Source organism: Polyodon spathula, chromosome 1 (assembly GCF_017654505.1).
Source record: "Polyodon spathula isolate WHYD16114869_AA chromosome 1, ASM1765450v1, whole genome shotgun sequence".
Lineage (NCBI taxonomy): Eukaryota > Metazoa > Chordata > Actinopteri > Acipenseriformes > Polyodontidae > Polyodon > Polyodon spathula.
Window position 1 is genome coordinate 62,902,374 of NC_054534.1, and position 20,372 is coordinate 62,922,745.

General features: G+C 40.6%; 1 pseudogene; it reads left to right on the top strand.

Moving 5' to 3' along the window:
* The first annotated feature begins 2,448 nt into the window (after positions 1-2,448).
* Positions 2,449-20,372, top strand: part of LOC121322361 — a 153,102-nt pseudogene continuing 135,178 nt past the window's right edge.

A 20,372-nucleotide genomic window follows, 5' to 3' on the forward strand; every position in this document is an offset into this window, starting at 1 on the left:
TCAAAATTGGTGTTGTACTTATGGTCATGATCCAATCTCCTCTGCCATGCCTGTCATCTTACAGTTCGGCAAGATCTGCTTGAGGCTGGTAGATCACCTCCCACACTGAAGGTATGCCTAGAGGCTATTTCTGCTTGCCATGCCTCTGTTGACTCAGTGTCCCCAGGCATGCATTTTTTGTCTACCCAGTTTCTCCAAGGTGCTCGGAGGTTGCGACCTCCTAGGAGGGCTACTCTCCCCGAATGGAGCCTTGAGATTGTACTGGAGGCTCACACGCATGCCCCGTTTGAGTCTATATATTCCATTGAGTTGAAGCACCTGTCCATGAAGACAGACTTCCTCTTGGCTATCACCTCCGCAAAGCGGGTTAATGAGCTGCAGGCCCTGGCTGTGCATAGCTCCTGCATGCGTACTTGGGATGATGGCAGCAGATTGTCACTGCATGCAAACCCTGCTTTTCTCCCTAAGGTGGTTACAGCCTTCCACATGAATCAGTCTGTGGAACTGGAGTACTTTCATCCACCACCGTTGCTTCGGAGGAGTATAGGAAGTTGAACCTTCTTTTCCCGGTACAGGCATTGAGATGTTATGTGGATAGGACAAGAGCGCTGCGTCAATCTGACCAGCTCTTCATCTGCCATGGAACATGGACCCTGGGATAGTCCCTTTCGAAACAATGACTGTCTCATTGGATTGCGGACACAGTCTCGACTGCGTATGATGGTGCTGGGTGGATAGCCGTACATTCCATGGACCCTCTTTCAAGGTGCCTCCATGGCTGGGATTTGTGATGTGGCTAGCTGGGCTACCCCGCATACTTTTTCCAGGTTCTATCAACTGAACGTGATAGATCCCTGTGACAGGGAACGTGAGGATCTGAGCTGCAAATCTCCCGACCCAAGAGGGCACTAAGCAGAGGTACTTGCATGCCTGTTCAGAGATGGGCCGGCTTGGAGAGAGGGGCGGAAAAGGAAGTCGGCCATCTTGGTGCAGGGTGGAATGACCATCTTAGGGGACAAAATCACTGTGATCAGCTGTGTTGCATTAAACCACTGGCAGGTGTGCTGAGTCGCGCTGATCATGGGGTGGAGTCCCCTGGTATATAAGGGCTGTCATTTTGTAAGTGCGAGGCTGGTTGAGGTAATACTGGAGCTAGGTTCCTGAGCTGTGTGTTTGTTTATTTGGTTATTTTTGTGCTACATGTTTGTGTTTACTGTCAGAGTGATCATGACGCCAAGAAGCTGCCGCACCACTGCCAGCACTTTTCACCTTGGACACTACACACCCCGGACAACAGAACTGGACACTTAAGCACCTGAGCACCTGCACTTTTCACCACCCCAGGAGTACACCCAAGGAGCTGAGAGGGACTCCTCTGTTGGGACTTATGATTTATACATTTGTTGCTTTGAACTGTGTTTTTTTTTTGTTAATAAAGTTCACCCTACCATTGTGGTAGGGTATTTGCAAATTCAGAAGTGACTCTGTGATGTCTGCTCCACACACACACCCACTGCACCATCACAATCCCTCATTGCCCTCTGTGGGCACTAGGGTCCTGGAGGTTGCACGCTCGCACCACTGACCTTGGTCTGGCAGGGCTAAGCGTCCCTCGTTTGCTGCCGTTCTTTTCTCCCTCGCGACGGCTCTGGTACACATTTTCCCACAATGATGTTTTGGAGGCCATCTTCGAATTGAAAGGGAACGTTAGTTTAGCTACCGTAAAGCTACCGTGACGGTTAAGTACCGTTGTTAGGTGGGACCGAGGGGGTCACCGAGGGGAGAGGGCCTATCGGCAGCTTTGATAGAAAGAGCTCAGTGACACCTACCAATAGGCAGGAGTATATCCCATAACAATGTTTGGTGGCCATCTTTTCTTTCAGAAAAACAAATGTTTACCATAACTTCAGGCTTCGTTGCAATCCAGTCGGTAAACATTAGTGGCACTTCCAAACACCAATAAAGGTTAACGGTATCTTATGGAAATAATACATGAATAAACATTTTATTCTTTGGTACATTTAATGTGACAGATTCTTTACTTACATGGAGCATCCCTGTGACAGATCTGCCTGCCTGCCTGGTACCAAGGAGGCCTTGTTGACAGCCCAGTTGCTGTCTTTTTTAAACTGCTTTCTGTGAGGTTTGGGAGCATTCCTCCAAAGTGCTGTGCGCCTTTAGGAGCAGCCGTTCCCATCTGAGGACATGGAGCCAGACAAATTCCCTGCTGTTATGCTCTCCCTGTAACGACAGACCTTATGCAATTGATCAAGAGGCCACTGGATCTTGCAGGTGCCCTGATCTACAGATCCACCCTGTTGCATTACTGCACAACAACGTTGCTGCTTGAGCAGATGCCCCCTTGAGAGCAGCAACAGTACTGTACACTACTGTACTAACCCAGTGCTACATGCGCTGAACTGGTACCATCCGACCCGTACCTTTACGATGCAGTCCTGGTTCCTACCTTCATCCCCCGTAGTGAGTCCTTCTCAGCCACTCCTCTCAATGCCATCACAAAGCCCCTCCAGGGGGATTCCTGTGTGCGCAGGCATCTATGTCCACCCACAGCTCTCCCCGTCGCCTATAGCGAAATGGGTGAAGAAGTCTCAGCAGCCGCAGTACATCATGGACATGAAGGCTCAGCTCAATCGGATCATGGAGCTTTTGGAGAGGCAGCAGGCCCCGACGGCTTTGGCCGTGGACTGGCCCCGCGTGTGGATCCGCCCTCACCCTCAGTACCACTGAGAGTCGCTGTACGCTGTACTTGGGAGAACAGGGAGAGCAGAAGGACCCAGCACTATTCGGACGAGGACGCGCGTTCCATTGTTTTCAATGCCCATGCTCATGTGATGCGCAGCACCTTACCTGCAGATCCGATGGGCAACAACGGCAGAGCCATATCGCTCCATCTTTCGGCCACATGACGTGGCTCCTCGCCCCCAGCCCTTCCTAGCCGTCCCTGACTTTATGGAGGAGGTGCGCTCCTCTTGGGACCGCCCAGCCACAGCGCCTATGCAGTTGAGGTACAGTTCTCAACTGGCCTCACTGGAAAGGGCGGAGAAGCCGGATCTAGCAGGGTTTCCCCTTGTAGACTCCACCATCACAGCCTTGGTGAAGGCTCCACCGGTGAGAGGTCTGCCCATGGACCATATGTTCTCGAACCTACAATGCAGGGTTATGGAGACACATGACTGTATGGCTTACTTGGTGGGGGCTCAGATTACCCATCTGGTGATCACATCCAGTATGGTGTTTGCATACATGGATGGCATTTTGCGTGACACCCCTGCTCCCAGAGCCGGTGGCCACGGAGTTGCACGTTGCTCCAGATCTCTGGCCGGCTCTGGGCCGGAGACTGGCTGGCCTAGTGGTCGCACGCAGACAGCTGTGGCTATGCCTGATGCTGCGCTCTTGGATGCGCCTATGTCGCCAGGCCATACCTTTAGTCTAACAGTGGAGGAAATCCGAGAAAGCGAGGTCCGTTGCTCCCTCCCCCCCTCTCCGGCGTGGGTTAGGTCGCTGGCACACACCTCCGGGATGGTGCCAGTCCCCACAGCCCCGGTGGGTGACATTAGGTGACATTAGGCCTCACCTCAGGCAAGGGACAGGGTAGGTAGCCGTCTCAGTCAGGGCCCCTGAAGGCTTACAGCCTCGGACCCAGTTTACAGCACAATAGCTGCATTACTGGCATGCTTGCACCTCAGAGGTTTGGATACTTGCAACCATATAGTACGGTTACGTGCTTCAGTTTCACTTGTGCCCCCCGCTTTTTCGTGGCATCATGACAACAAGCGCACCATTCGTCTCATTGACCCCACCTCTCATGGGGAGGGGGTTCTACTCAAAATACTTTCTGGTGCCGAAGAAGGACAGCGGATTTCACCCCATCCTGGACTTGCACTTCCTCAACCAGTTTTTGAAATAAAGGAGGTTCCAGAAGCTGACTCATCGTCACATACCCCAGGCTGTCCCGCCGGGTGACTGGTTTATCACAGTGGACTCGTATTTTCACATCCCCATTCGTCCAGAGCACAGGAAATATATCCACTTCGCCTTTCAAGGCAGCATTTATGAGTTTTCCGTGTTGCCGTTCGGCCTCTCCGTAGCTCCCTGTACATTCTCAGAGTGTGTAGACGCTATCCTCTGTCCTAGGTGTTAAAGCACCCAAAACTGTCTGGCTTGCGGCGCCAAGGGATGGTGGAGATAAATCACTTGCCAGTGTTTAGTTTACTATTCTTTTTAAAAGCATTCCTTGTCAGTGGGGGAGTTTGTGAACAGAAACCAAGCACACATAGAGAATGGCTTAGGACCCCCCTCTGTAGATTTAAATCCTGTTAATTTCATACACAGAATGATATTATGACCCACTCTGATGCTACACAGTTGTTTGATTTCTTCAACTCGTCATTCAAATCGGAGATTAGTTGTTATTGTGGTTATTATGTTGCCACTGACAGCAAACACTGTTCTATTTAATTTTTTACTTTACCCACTCTACCTAATTTAAAGAGATATATAGGACAAAAGGGAAGCAGAATTAGCCTACATCTATAGACAACATTCAGAGGCGTGTACAAGAACGGAGATTGTCTTTCACCAAGCAGAAAAAGGTCAAATGCACGAATACTGTATTTACGTTTTCGGGTGGATTGATTTAGAACATAGTTTGAAAGAAAAAATTTTAGGGTCTTTACCAGAGGGTAAAGGCCTCGTACTGACCAATCAGGTTAAAAGAAATCTCTGATCCATTTTCAAATTGGTAACTGGATTTGGTTTTCTCTTTTGTTATGTTTAGTTCAAACAGTTATAATAAAAAGTGGAATAACGGTTAAAATGCAAATAAAATAAAAATGCAAAAAACAAAGCAATGTGACCGGGAATGCAGAGTAAAGTTATTGATCACTTTGCCAAACCTAAAATAGATGAAGCCCTAAATATCATTGCCAGCAATCGGTTTTCGAGAAGCACTCAGGCAAAATGTAACTGGCTGTAAGCTTGTTTAAACACTGGTAAAAGCCAGGAAAGAAATGCAAAAGTTGAGTTTAAATCTAACATCTCTGTAATTGATGGATATTTATTTTGAAATTACAGAAGGGAGATACATAAGACCCTGAATGTTACCCTGGAATGTAAGGTAAGCATAAAAAAAGTGAATGCCCAGAATGCCATAGCTACCGAAGAACACTGATTGACTGGCAAAAGACAAAAGCTGTCTGAGTGAAGGTAAAGTCCTGTGTGTAGACCTGAATATACACCTGTATACACACCTGAATATGGTGTATGTTAAAACAAAGTATATTAAATCTGTGATTTGTGAATAATATATTTGAAGTCAGGAAGCCTGATTAGCTGAGAGGGAAATGTGTAATACTATAATATTAACTAATTGTTGAAGGGATTGTTGCGTAATAAAATGGTACTCGCTGACTGTGGTTTCGTTCACAAATCAACAGTTTTCTATGGATTTGTAGCACAAACTGTGGATTCGTTAATCAAAAATATATCAGCCCCTCACTCCCTTTCTCTAACGCCATACAGACACTTTTAGTTAAATTTCTTAATTACAGAACATAATTTAACAGGGAAGAAAAAAGAAATACAACTTACACATATCCCTAGATATCCAAATGTGCTAATATTGAACTATAGGTTTAAGTTTGTCCATCTATTTACTCAACATGTCTTCTAAGTAACAAAATAAAGATTACATTGCAAATAACAACAAGATATAAAAACTCGAAACACAAAACACAGAAAAAATATGTACCTCTCAGGTTGCATGCTTTGAGGAAAGAATGTTTGGTGGGTTGTTTTACTGTTTGCAACAAAAGGAAATAATGCCACCTGCTGAACCAAACTGTGTTATATGTGATATGCACATTGTATAATATCTAATAACAAAGCCTTAAGAAATTAAGATCCTCATTTCAAGATATTTGAAAGATTATATTCACTTGCCACCATCTGAGACACAAAAAGAGGCAGTATTTTTCTGGTGAACAGTTTGGTTAGAATATAATTTAGTAATAACTATTAGATGCAGACAACTCCAGTTTGTAAGATTAATTTTAGAGTGTAGGAGGAAGGGTGGGTAAAATTCACTATTTTCAAAAGCCAATTTGATCTCGAAGTAGTGAGTAGTTGTTTCTAGATGCAAAGGAATGCAGAGTCCTTTTCTTCAGGTATTAGTTTGGTTTATTCATTATATGTAGGTAATCGTTTTCCCAATACAGAGCAAAGCAGATTAAAAAATGCATACAGAAAGAAAATCTTTGTTACCCATTTGCATCCAGGTTTTTCCTTTGTAGGTCCAGTCCCCATAGGACAAAACCTTGTGAGCATCACCTGCGGAGGGTCTCATGCAGAGAAAATTATGTGCCGTGTGCTAAAGTGATCTAAAGTTTGTTATTGCAGAAAGTAAACTGATTCTGGCTTGATTTGTGTTTATGTTTTGTACTTGTTCTTTTGTGTTCTCACACTACACCTAAACTATGCTATCTTGGTGTGTTCTTTTGTTGTTTTGTGTTCTCACACTATGTGTAAACTATGCTATCTTGGGTGTATCGGTCCTTCCAGCACTGGGTGATTGTAGTTTCTTCAGCTGTTAAACTGTTTTTTGCACACTCTTTGGTTCGGCTGATTTCTGCCGTCAGCACTTATTGCATGCAATCTTGCAGTTATCAGTTTCTTATACCTTCTCTGCCACTTTTTCTGCAAAACTAACAGTGTACTAAACTGTAAGTACTTGCATCTTATATTGTGTTAATTGTTTGTTTTCCATGTTCAACAAAAAAACATCTAAGTTAATATGTACAGACTTTAGGTCTTTAAAATGTGTGATTTTTTCCCCTCAATTCTACCTTGAGAAAAAAGATGTGCCTGCAAGTGAGATTTAAAGAAAGAAAGTGAGAAAGAAAACATCTTTAGCAATTTTTGTTTTGATAGCAAGTGTTTTTTTTCTCAGTTTTTGAGTTCTGACTAATTATGCAAGTCCACCTACAAGTGCAAAATAAAAAAAATAAAAAAATGTTGCATGTATTTGACTTCACTTAACTAATTCGCAAAACAAGCTGAAATACAATTTAAAGGGTGATTGAGTGTGAATATATGTAATTAATCAAGATTGCATTTTGAAATTGGTATTTTGAAATGCAGACTAAACAACAGCAACAAGAAAAATGAGGAACTGTTGCAATACTGTCGCAGTGTAACAATGCAAAAATGTTGCAGTGCGACAATGCAAAAATGACGCAGCTTTCCAGTCCTACTTCAGCTGCATTTCATTAGGCCTGCCACCAGGTAGAACAAGGGAGCAGAAAATTCAAAACAGCAGGAAGCGCTCAGGCCAATCATATATTTTGTCAGAGCGATGGTCTGTAGTTAATGTTTTTGATATTGTAAACTTTTTTTAATGGCACACAGAATTATGCTGAGATGGGAAGTATATGGTAAGTGATAAACATTTACAATGTGGTCTATTTTCTATTACAGTAGAGTCAATTATCCGATCTTTGAGCAGCCTTTTGTTGTAGTAGCCTTTTGTTTAATGTATGTTCTGAAATTATAGCGATCGATTGTATTTTCTTTGTCACATTACAAGATGTGCAAAACAGTTACCTCCTTCTGCATGTAGTTTCTTTGGAAAAAGCCTTGACACGATCCTCAGCTGAAATATACTTTGCTTCTTTGGCTTTGTCACCCATTTTTGGTATTTTAATGCTGAAAACTAGATTTTAGCAACCTAAATCAAAGTAATGCAGCACTGACTTTGTCCCACCTGCTATGTACAGTACAGCGGGTCACAGAAAAGCCAGTACAGACGCACTAATAGGGTGATTAAAACATTTGTCATCTGAACAGTAAACAAGAAAGTGATTTTTGTTTTTGCTTAAGTGCAATGCACACAGGAAGGTGAAGGAATAAAAAAAAACCTATCTATAGAAGAAAGATACATAGTTTGCATCACTTGCACTGTACAGAAGTTCACAAGGTTTCTTTCCTCCCCTCACCAACTGAAAGTGTCCCGATTTTTCACTCATGCTATCTGGTCATCCTATTCGCGACACAGCACAGGACCCATGTAGCTCTCGAGCTGATCCACGTCGTCACTGTCCAGCTGCATGTCAACAAGGTACCATCTCTACGCTTCTCACACCATGCTTGTTCACTCGTTCACCACGTTCGCGCGCTTGCTCCGGCCTTCTGGTCAGCGACATTCCTCCTGCCCTCTGCTTCTTCCTTTGGTCTTAGCGCTCGCTTTTCCTCTAAAATCCTGCCTTTCAATAAAAATCTCAAACAGTAAAAAAAAAGATGTCAGAGTATATAATGCTAATTCTAAAATACAAAGTTTATAACAGCACTGAAAAAAAAAAAACTAAGTGGTGAAAATGTGAAGTAGTAAACAGTACTGAAATTTACCTTTTTATGATTTCTGTCTAGACACTTGGCACTTTGTTTCTGGCACACTTGATAACAGTGCTCATTAAGTCTTCTAATTCTGCAACTTTTCCACATATGCCTGTTAATGCAGAATGCAGTGCTAGAAAATGGGTACTTCTGCATCTCTTTCTTTAATTTTTTCCAGCACTCTGCTAGCCAGTCCACTCTTTTGTCCAGTCATATATGGTGCACCCTCTGTTTTAATCCCAGTTAGTTTTTTCCAAGGTATTTCTGCACTTTCCATGGCTTCTTGAAGTAAAAAACTCAAAATACATTGCTTTGTGCAGCGTTTCATAGTGATGTTGTATGTAGTAATATTTCAAAATAACTAATTAAACAAATAATCATCTGGCTAACGATTTTGGAATCTGCTGTACCGCCTCAACTTTTGCTTTCGTGACATCTCCAACTACTTTTTGGCTACTGATTTTAAATTTTACACAAAGTAAAAAAAAAAATGTTTTAAAACAATCCTTTGCTTCGCTATGCTAATCAAAATTATATGTGCTGTGTGAACGAGGAAACAGAGCTTGTGTGCTATTTGATTGGCTATTTTACTACCTCTGCGCTGTGATTGGCTTAATGGGAATGTCACTCATACAATGCAGACTGCAGATGTTCAATACGCATGTTATATTAAAGAGGTGAGTTGTTTTAAAGAAGAATTCCAAAACGATACAGTACATCAATGCAATTTTAGAAACTTACTTAAAGCTGTGATGGATTTTATCAACGAGAAGCAGATAAAGTTAGGGAAGCTTGGTTCAGTGTGCACTAACAGTGCACTCAGCATGATGCTATACACAAGGGATTCATTGCTCTTTCGTCAGAACAACAGAAACGCCCCGTTATAAGCTTTCACTGTATTATACACCAGGAAGCACTGTGTGCCCGGTTGTGTGGACTAGAACTTTGTGATGCAATGGCATTGGTAGTGTGGTTTGTCAACTGCCCAAGCCCCCAGTCACTGTCAATTCCAGTCTCTGCTGGAAGAAGTGGATTGCGAGTATCCAGGACTTTTGATGCACAACAATGTACGTTGGCTTTTCCGTGGCAAAGTTTTAGCTCGCTTTGCTGCCTGCTTAAAAAAAGTAAAGACATGATTTGTTTATGATCTGTCCCCATGAAACTTGTATGGAAGCACTGGGCTTGATGGTGATTCCTGGCATTTCAAACTGAGATTTGGCGCTGGAAGTTGCCAAATTCAAGGAGTCAGACATTTGGATTGAAAAGTTTTGCACACTAAATTCAAATCTGGAAAGCCTTTTTCAGAAATGCGCAGAAATAGCAAAACTGCACAAATGGACTGATTTGAAGAAATTGGAGCGGGAAGATAACCTTATTCTGTAAACTAGGAATGAACTTCCACTTCCATATGGCACAATGCAGAATGTCTGTTTTCCTCACAATGATGTTTATCTCCTCCTATATGTGTGAACAGGCATTCTCCCACTTGAATCACATAAAAAAAACTATTTGCACACAAGATTAACAGAAGAAAGACTGAATATGTATGTAACCTCTCTCTTATTAAGCCACACTTTAAAACAGAACTCCAGCACACAAGCAGTGGCCTAACCAAAAGAAAATGTATCTTTTTAGATAGAACACTGAGAGAAGCTTCTAGAATTAAAAAAAAAAAAGCAGAGCACAAGCAACACAGCCAGCAGTTGTTAAAGCAATAGTACTTGTATTTCTTTTTCGAAGAAAAGAAAAAAAGGTTAAAATAAATATAGATAAAAAATAAAATCCTAAATTCCATGGGGAGAATTGAAGATGAATTTATGGGGATCCTATTAACTTCTATAATCGATATATATATATATATATATATATATATATATATATATATATATATATATATATTGTAATGAAGTGTGGGGCATTGTGGTCGAGGGCCGATATTTTGGGCCACGGATTATGCACAGTCTGTACCCACTTTAAGGAAATGTAGTCCTGCCGATCTGGCGCAGCAGGACTTCAATTCCCAGGAGGCCATGTTAGATGGCATACTTAGACAAGGTGATTGTGTAATTGATTGAACAGCTGCCATCAGTTAAACAATTGGGAGCCTTTTAAAAAGGGCAGGGTCAACCTGTTGGTAGAGGAGAGTTAGAGAATTGGAGAGTTGGAGAGTTGGAGAGTTGGAGAGTGAGAGAGTGAGAGAGTGAGAGAGTGAAAGAGTGAAAGAGTGAGCTGGAAAAAAGTCCTGGTATTTGGAGCCGGTAAGCAGCTTTGCTGCCCGGACAGTTAGTTAGGGAATCTTTCTGTTATAGTTAGTACTCTATTAAGGAGTTAGGCTTTTGTTTGTTTATTTTGGGTGTTTTGAAGTATTGTAAATAATAAACACACAGGTACCATCCTGTTTAACTTGCATTCCTGGAAGTTTGACTTTCTTTTTTTTTGCTAGAGGACAGTGTAAAAGGTCCGGAGAAGTGACAAACACACCAAACCTTTCCAGAGTTGTCACTATATATATATATATATATATATATATATATATTTTTTTTTTTTTTTTGAAGGCAGTCAAAAGACATCTTCTTTGTAGACCAAAGACAAGATAAAAATGGTAGTTACTTTCTATCATTTATATGCAATGCTGTACAAAGCCAACCAGAATTATTTATTTATTTTTGCTTTTGAACAGTAACGATATAGATAAAATGTGTAATAAGATAAATTTACATTTGTTTTGGTGAAAATAAAAAAATAAAAAGAAAGTAAGCTTATGGTAAGAATAAATTGTAATTTGCATTAAATTGAATATTGTTAACTAAAATAATTTTAATAGACAATTATAGCATAATGTTTTTACAACCATCTTTACCAAATTACCATTTTGTTGATATTATCTAATATATAACATATATATATATATATAGTCTATATGTATATATATATATATATATATATATATTAGTAAGAAACTACATATATTTATATATTTCTGTTGTTTTTAGGAAAAAATGTGTAGACTTACACAGATTTATTTATTTTTGTTAGTAGTATATAGAAAATCAAAATGGTGTAATTTGACCCAGTTTTCTTTCAAACCTCATATTAGGAGAGTAACTAAAGTGTCTTTCTGTCATCTTAAAAATATTTCCAAAAAAATACATTTTTTTTTTCTCTACAAGACGCAGAGACTGATCCATGCTTTTGTAACATCTAGAATTGATTATTGTAATTGTCTATTGTCTGGCATTCCAAGTCAAGTTTTATCTCGATTGCAACGTACAAAATGCTGCTGCCAGGATTTTAACTAAAACAAGAAAGTTTTACATCGATATTGGCAGCCCTACATTGGCTTCCAGTTCAGTTTTGGGCTGATTTTAAGTGTCTGCTTATAACCTACAAAGGTTTACATGATCTGGCTCCCTCTTACCTGAATGATCTTATAATTCCATATGTTCCTAGACAGCCTCTCCGATCCCAGGATGCTGGGCTGCTCACTATTCCAAAAAAGTTAAAAACTAGTATTGGTGTCAGAGCTTTCAGTTACAGGGGCCTTAAATTATGGAACGATCTACCCATTTCTGTAAGGGAAGCACCAACGGTTGCAGCTTTTAAAATAAGACTGAAGACACATTTTTATAATCTTAAAATAATTGTTTTCTTTTTATGTTTAATTGTTTTAAATAATTGTTTTCTTTCTATGTTTTTTATTGTTTTACTGATCCTGTTTTTATTGATATGTTTTAGCTACTTATTTTTGCATTTAATGTCATTGCATTCTTATTGTTTTATTGATCTTGTTTTTATTTGCTTCTGTTTTATCTATTTATGCATTTAATCTCATGCTCATATATTTTCATTTACTGTGATTATTGTATTTCCTGCTTGTATTTTCTCTTTAAGCCATGTGAAGAGCTTTGAGCCATTGCTTTTTTTGCCAAGCGCTATATTAAATTAAAGGTTGATTGATTGATTGAAAGGTTGAACAATGTGCAAAAATATTATTGTTTAGTTGTGTTTAGAGTGTACAAATTATTATTTAGAACTGCATAATGATGTGTGTTCCAATATGCAGGTTTTTAGTTTTTTAATGGAAAATTGTTTTTTTGGAACTGGGCCACATGTAAGCTGTCGCCATTTTCTCTAATTGGGACTGATGACATCATAACCACCATTCAACACTAGCATCATCAACAATGACAACTCAGCTCCCTGCAGCTACTTTGTTTCCATTCTTTTGAATTAAATTACATGACCTTACTGCTGGGATGGCTGCTTGCTGATAAAGCTCCTGTCACCACTTTGCTATTTCATTTATAATTGAACTTATGCTCATTATATTATTTTTTGATTTTTTTTTTTTTATATGAACAATTGTTTACATAACATTTTTGGATGGCTGCTTCATGCAAGGGACCCATTGCTTCCCCTAAATCCACACCAGAGTGAAAGCGTGTGAAGAGATCACTGGGCCCCGGTGATTGAGACGTACGCTTGGTAAAGGTTGCATGCACTTTCCGTGGATGAGTTCAATAAGCAATTGATGTGGATTTGCGGCCTGTGATTCGAAATATAACCGAAACAGCTAATATCCTCAATGCTCTTAAATAAGAGGTTGCTGATATTGCTTCCTCTTTGAAACAGATAACTGCCAGGCAGGATATCACCAGAGCTGATCTTCGACAATGGAAAGACAAAATCAATCCATGCAATGCTTGTATTAATGCTTTGCTATGCAGGATAAGATGGCAGTCCTAGAGGACAGAAATTGTCGCTGTAACGTCAGACTAGTGGGGCTTCGTGAAGAGGCTGACGGCCATGACCCCATCCACTTTCTTCAGCAGAAAATTCTGCATTGGTATCTGACCAAGTCCTCTGGTGACGACCCTTTTCTGGAGTTAATTAGAGCGCATCGAGTATATGCATGTGACCACGCACTATGATATTTCAATGACTTTGCTACACTGATCGACAAAGACTCCTCCAGGCTGCTCGAAAATCCACTCCAGTCATCATACAGGAGGCTGGGATTTGGGGGTAGAGAGGGAAGTGTGAGAGAGTACATATGTTATACAAGTTCAAGTACATACAATTATGTTAATTGAGAGCTCAAGTTGGAATGAAAACCAGAAGACCTTGTGGCCCTCGAGGACTGGAGTTTGACACCCCTGCCTTAAGTAAGGAGGTCCTGCTTTATACACCTCACTCACTATACATTAGTGGGATCTACAATCCCTGAACTAATGTTCTCTGTTCAATTATGCCCAAACTTTAACTCTGACTACTAGCAGGGCCATCGGCGGTTTCGTTTCTGATCCTGGGTCACTCTCTCGGTGATCAAGATTACACAGCTAGGTCTCCATGTCCTGGTAACATGGACGATGTTCAGCCCCGAGGTGAACAAACAGGACCTCTTTATACCTGGCACCGTGCTGGAACATACCTACCTGCTGATTATCCACAGCTGGCCATCACAAACAGCAGGCAGGCTATCCCAGGAGCGTCAGATACTTCATTAATCATTTATAACAATTACACACATTTTACGGAATCCTATTTACAATATATACACAAAGCCCACTCTTCATGTGCTGGGCTCCTGCCCTGCTACAACATCACATAAACTTAGCTTAGCAATCAACAAATAATATTTCAAGTATGTAAAATACTTTTTTTTTCTTTTTTCTGTTGCTTGACTTTAAGAAACCGGGCCCACAACAACAAAAAAACAAAAAAATTAAAACCACTGTACTCACCAAAGATGAACAAAAATGTCACATGTTATCATAGAGCAGAGGTTCTTAAAATTTGCTGCACTGTGTCCCCCTAGTTCTAGCAACAAAAATGACTACGCAATATTTTTTAGAGCCAACAGTAAAAAAAAAAAAAAAAAAAAGTTGCTTCTAGGCTGCCTCGGTTTATGCAATCATACCACAAGGACAGCTTCTTGATCCAGCTTTCGATTTCGTCAGTGAGAGAAAAGACAAATATATCTCGTCTTTGGAATGATGTGTTAAGAATATTTAAGCGATCAAAAATATCTGCCAGGAAACCATGGCAAGCCATTTAGCACAAGCTTTTTGGGTTCTTTTTTTTTTTTTTTTGTACTGCTGATCGGGTCATTCTTGTCGGCACTTCTTTTTATTGCAGTGCCACTCGATTCCCCTTCAATGCTCCTGTTTCCAACACTTTTCTTCAGACAATTGTCAATTGTTTGATATTTATAAAGCAACTTCTTGAACTCCCTTCACAACAGAAATCACAGAGACTACAGAAGTGCATCCCGCTGACATGGCAGCATGGTTGCTAGGTAACCAGTTCAGAACTTTCAGACAAAGGCAGGCTGGGCGAGGGACTCTTTTGGAGTACAACCGAGTTAAAAAAGGGACAACAATAATAATACATTAACATACCTGCTTCTGAAACTAAAATGTTTTTATTTTTATTTTGCAGGTATTTGACAAATAACTTTGTTTTGACTGCTCCATCTTTACACTCCTCACTTGTTTTTATTTTGACGCCAGCTGCTGTGCTCCGCGTACAAACACCAGAAAGCGACCACTTGAGACTAGTTTTTAAAGATGAGTTTTCAGTTGACTAATCATGCCTAACCCGATGTCACATGTTGCCAAATCAAAAAAAGTTACAGGAAGAGGAGTTGTAGAGTTCAGAGGCAGTGCGTAAAGAGCACTAGTTTTGTTGGATATTTACATTTAAACCACAAAACACTGGACAAATCTTCTATTATGCATTAACTGTTATGTAAAAACGGTAGGATTTATTTATCGATTAACCATTTAACCTATTACATCCCTAAATTAAGCAGGGTCAGTATTTTGGTCAGGACCACACCACAAAAAACAATAAGAACATAAGAACATAAGAAAGTTTACAAACGAGAGGAGGCCATTCGGCCCATCTTGCTCGTTTGGTTGTTAGTAGCTTATTGATCCCAAAATCTCATCAAGCAGCTTCTTGAAGGATCCCAGGGTGTCAGCTTCAACAACATTACTGGGGAGTTGATTCCAGACCCTCACAATTCTCTGTGTAAAAAAGTGTCTCCTATTTTCTGTTCTGAATGCCCCTTTTTCTAAACTCCATTTGTGACCCCTGGTCCTTGTTTCTTTTTTCAGGCTGAAAAAGTCCCTTGGGTCGACACTGTCAATACCTTTTAGAATTTTGAATGCTTGAATTAGGTCGCCACGTAGTCTTCTTTGTTCAAGACTGAACAGATTCAATTCTTTTAGCCTGTCTGCATATGACATGCCTTTTAAACCAGGAATAATTCTGGTCGCTCTTCTTTGCACTCTTTCTAGAGCAGCAATATCTTTTTTATAACGAGGTGACCAGAACTGCACACAATATTCAAGATGAGGTCTTACAAGTGCATTGTACAGTTTTAACATTACTTCCCTTGATTTAAATTCAACACTTTTCACAATGTATCCGAGTATCTTGTTAGCCTTTTTTATAGCTTCCCCACATTGCCTAGATGAAGACATTTCTGAGTCAACAAAAACTCCTAAGTCTTTTTCATAGATTCCTTCTCCAATTTCAAAATAAATCCTTCCTCCTGTCTATCCTAAAAACATGCTCACTTTTTCGCTTGCTCTATTCCACACACAAACAGGCTCCGTCTTTCTGTCAGTTCCCACACACACACACACAGGCTTCGGCTCTCTGTCAGTCCCAACACACACACAGAAGAAAGCGGACACTATTCTCATGTGGGGGCAGAGCAAGGGCTCTGGATGACATGGTCCGCACACAACAGCGGCTGACACACACACATGCCCACAGTACTGAAACTAGTGGTATGGTCCCTCCCCGGAATAATACAGATAACGTGAAGGCACAGGACCAGACGAATCCAGACAACAAACAAAACAAAAATCCTGCTGACCTGAACTGACCGGGTCGCTATAATATATTGTGAGTTACAGTGTGTAACACAGCAGGGAGGGGGTTAATATCTTCCCTGCATAAAACGTGTAATTGATTGTTTTGTGAATTGTGTTATTATTAATTATCCACTGCACCTGGTGATCATTGTAAATTAGAGCCAGGTGCAGGGTATTTAAGGAACGCAGCCAGTCTATTTAGGGCTGCTGCTGTGTGGAGGGCTTGGTTGATGGTGTTTTTAACTGTTTTGAAAGAGAAAAGGTACTGTGTAAAGCCTTTTTGTGTGTTTTGGTTGATTTTTGTTTAAACAGGTAAACAACTTAGCTGTCCTGTTTATTTAGTTAGTGCTCGAAAAGGAGCTAGGTGTTTATTTCATTTTTGTGTTTATTAAAAAATAGCGCGTCAGCGCTTGATAAACTTCCATTTCTGTGTCCTGGGTCCTGCTTTAAAGGGCCATCAAACCGTGGTGAGGTACAGTCTTGTTATATATGGTGGCAGCGTGTGTGGGCGCCCCTAAAGACCCAGAGAGAGAATGGAAAGCATTGAAGAGTTGATTGCTAGGATCAACAGGAACCCACCGCTGCTCAGTTAGAGCAGAATGAGAGATGGGAGAGAGAGCTGGGGTTGGCCCCGTGGCAAACAAGGGAGAGGGAGACAACAGAGCTGGCACTGCTGCTCCAAAAGTGGGAAGGCAGTCTTGTTACACTATATATATATATATATATATATATATATATATATATATATATATATATATATATATACATATGCGCATGCAAGGTGAGGGAGTGTAGCGGTAAAAAGTGTGTGTGTGTGTGTGCACAGGTGTGAGGTTTTTGGTTTGCAAGGATAGTTATCCTGCCATAACAAGTCCTTGCCTGGAATGTGGCTGATGCATAACTGGTTAAATTACCAATCAATTAGCCAGCCACATAGCATAAAGCTGTTTTTTTCTCTGCGTGTGTGACAGTTGGATGGCTGATCCTGTGTGAACAACTGTCCTGTGTGGGTGCTAGGAAGAAGTTTGAAGAATATTTACAACTCTGCGTTGTATTGTAAGCAACAAGCAATTGTGTGCTGTAGGTTTATCAGTTGTCATGTAAATGGAGAAACAGCTTAGCTGTTATGGGTTTAGTTAGTACTCCAATGGGAGTTAGGTTTTTGTTTGTTTATTGTTTAGCAACATATGCAGAATTCGCCATTTCTTCACCGATTACTCCACAGTTCCTAGTTCATGCCCTGGTACTGTCCCGCCTTGACTACTGTAACTCCCTCCTGGCCGGCCTTCTTGCTTCTGCAACCCATCCACTCCAGCTCATCCAAAACTCTGCTGCCTGCCTTGTCTTCTCCCCTCCCCTTTTCTCCCACAATACACCACTCTCTGCAGTGGCTCCAAAATTCAAAACTCTTGTACTTGCTTATCACTGTCTTGACCATTCTGCTCCCTCCTATTTACAAACTATTATTTCTCCCTACACCCCCTCTCGCACTCTTCGCTCCACCACCTCAGGCAGACTAGTTGTACCCCCCCTGCTTCCAGAGCACGCTCCTTCTCCACCCTTGCCCTTCAGTGGTGGAACGACACCTACAGATATCAGGACCTGCACACCTTCTGGTGCCTCCTCAAGACACACCTGTTCAGACAGCATCTGTAAACGCTACGACTCTTGGCCATGCTGGACTATATGGCACCCACTTGTACCAGTACTTGCATTAGCTTGTACTTGCACTGAACTACTCCATACCTAGCTGCATTCAACTACTGCTACAACTACTGTAAATACAGTAATTGTAAATCTCGAAAAACTACTCACTTCTAAATCTTTTGTGGTCATCTTTGTATTACTTTAGTATAAATACATGTTAATTTGGATTCATGTGTTGTTTTTTTCTGACTTTATGTGAACAAAAAGACACACATTTGCCCATTTTCCCATTGGAAATAGTGATATTTTGAAATATCACTGTCCTGGTCACAAAAGCAAAGTTTGTGGGGAATAATAGCCATTTTCTATACTGTTGAGGCATAAGCAATTAGGAAATAACACTTGCTACCCAGGAACAAAAATTGTGTTACATAGTGCAATCCAACTAGATCTCTTTATGTGGTGGAACACAGTGACTAAAGATCTGATTATATGGTGCATTGAACTGTGGCTGGTAAATAACAATTTTCCTCTTCATGCACCCACTTGTGATTATAGGATATGAGCTAGAATGCTAAGGATTAGGACGTGTCATAGGCAAATCAATTACTGAGCCAGGAAAAAGTATGCTGAAGTGGAAAGTAATGTTGCTTCGTTACTTTTGTTGCATTCCTGCCAAGTCTCCTGATATGGTCGGGAGACTCCTGATATAGAGAGCAAATCTCTCGTCTCCTGATGAGACTCAAACTCCTGATAATTTAGATTGCCAATTGTAGAGCTGCAATGAAGGGTACATTTTGATCTTCGAAGGTTCGATCCTTCGATGGTACTCATTTGCATAATTTACTGGTGACGCTACTTGCTTATATTTGATTGAAAATCCTATTTTACAGGTAACCTATATAAATAGAAAAAAACATTCACATGTAGTTTAAAAAGACATTATATAGAACGGTAACCATGTTTTTATAATTTAAATAAAAATAAAAATACACAGTGTTTATCTACATGTAATTGAGGCTGCTTGTGATATATACAGTAAGTTAGCATTGCAGCAGCACCAACTGCAGCAGACTTAGGGAAAACAAAGCTTCAGGACATTTCTTTCAATACAGCTTACGCTATACAATGCTTTGCTGTCGAGATGGAGAATTAAGAAATTAAAGGTTTGCCTCTGGATAAATCAAGCTGGAGAGGGGAGGTGCAGACGGTGTTCAGTTTTCAAATCTAAAATTTTTAGTGGTAGCATATATTTGGTATGTTTCAAATATATTCTACCATAGCATCTCTCTTACACTGTCTTCTACACTAGGTATTTAGTACATATTTTACTTTGGATACTATACCCTGCTCCATACATGGCAGTGGCACCATATTGAGTTGCTACGTATAATGATTTGGTAGCGGATTTTAATACAACAACTTTTGTTTATGTAATGAGTGACATTGAATGTGTGCTTGTGGCCGCCCCTGTGTGTATTTTGTGTGTTAATGTTGGTGTATAGTCATTTGTACACGGAATATAAACAGGTCTGTAATATGAGTGTTTAAAATGTATATTTGTATTTAGGCATGAGGATTGCACAGCACTTCACGTGCAAGTAAAAAGTTATAATATGCGAGCATGGGGAATTGCACTTTATTAATTCACGTGCAGTTGCACCGCGACTCCAACTGAATGATTGATTAGTAATCGAGTCTCGGTACAGCTGCATAAAAGCAACATGTTTTCACTCACTTGGGGTTGTGTGTTCGAGAGTGGAGAACGGGGGAGAGAGAGAGGAGAAAAGTAAACTATATCAATTGCTATGAGTGCTGGAAGGACCAGCACCGTACTTGTTTTGTGTAGCGTTCATCCACCCTGTTTTGTTAGTGTCTACTCATTTTGTTTGGCTAATTATTTGGGCCGCAAGTGCGGGGTCCTGTTTTTGTGTCAGTGTTTTTTACAACTGCTTTATTTTCTGGTAATAATAAACCGCACAGCAGCGCATTAATTTATTATTTTACTCGCAGTGCTGTGTATTCATTTCTGGTCTGACGTCGCCCACTACAGCCATCTTTGTGACAGTGCTTAATAGCATTCACACGTTGTCAAACGGTTTATCTTAAGAGAAAAAACATATAATGGGTGAATGCAACTTGATGAACCTTCGAAGGTTTAAACCTGTCTTCGAATTCCTGGCTAGTGAACGAACCTTCGAGCACAGCCCTAGCCAATTGTAATGCATTACTACATTAAAGGAGAACTGTAATGCAAATTAATCTATAACCATTTCAATAGAAAACATGTTAACTACAGCTTGTGACACATTTTCAGCCTCTCCTTGAGCAACACATTGTATAAAAACCATTAAAACAAATTAAGATGGAATGTATTGGAGCTCTATCTGTCACGCTTTGTGTGATGTCCTGCCATTGACTCACTCT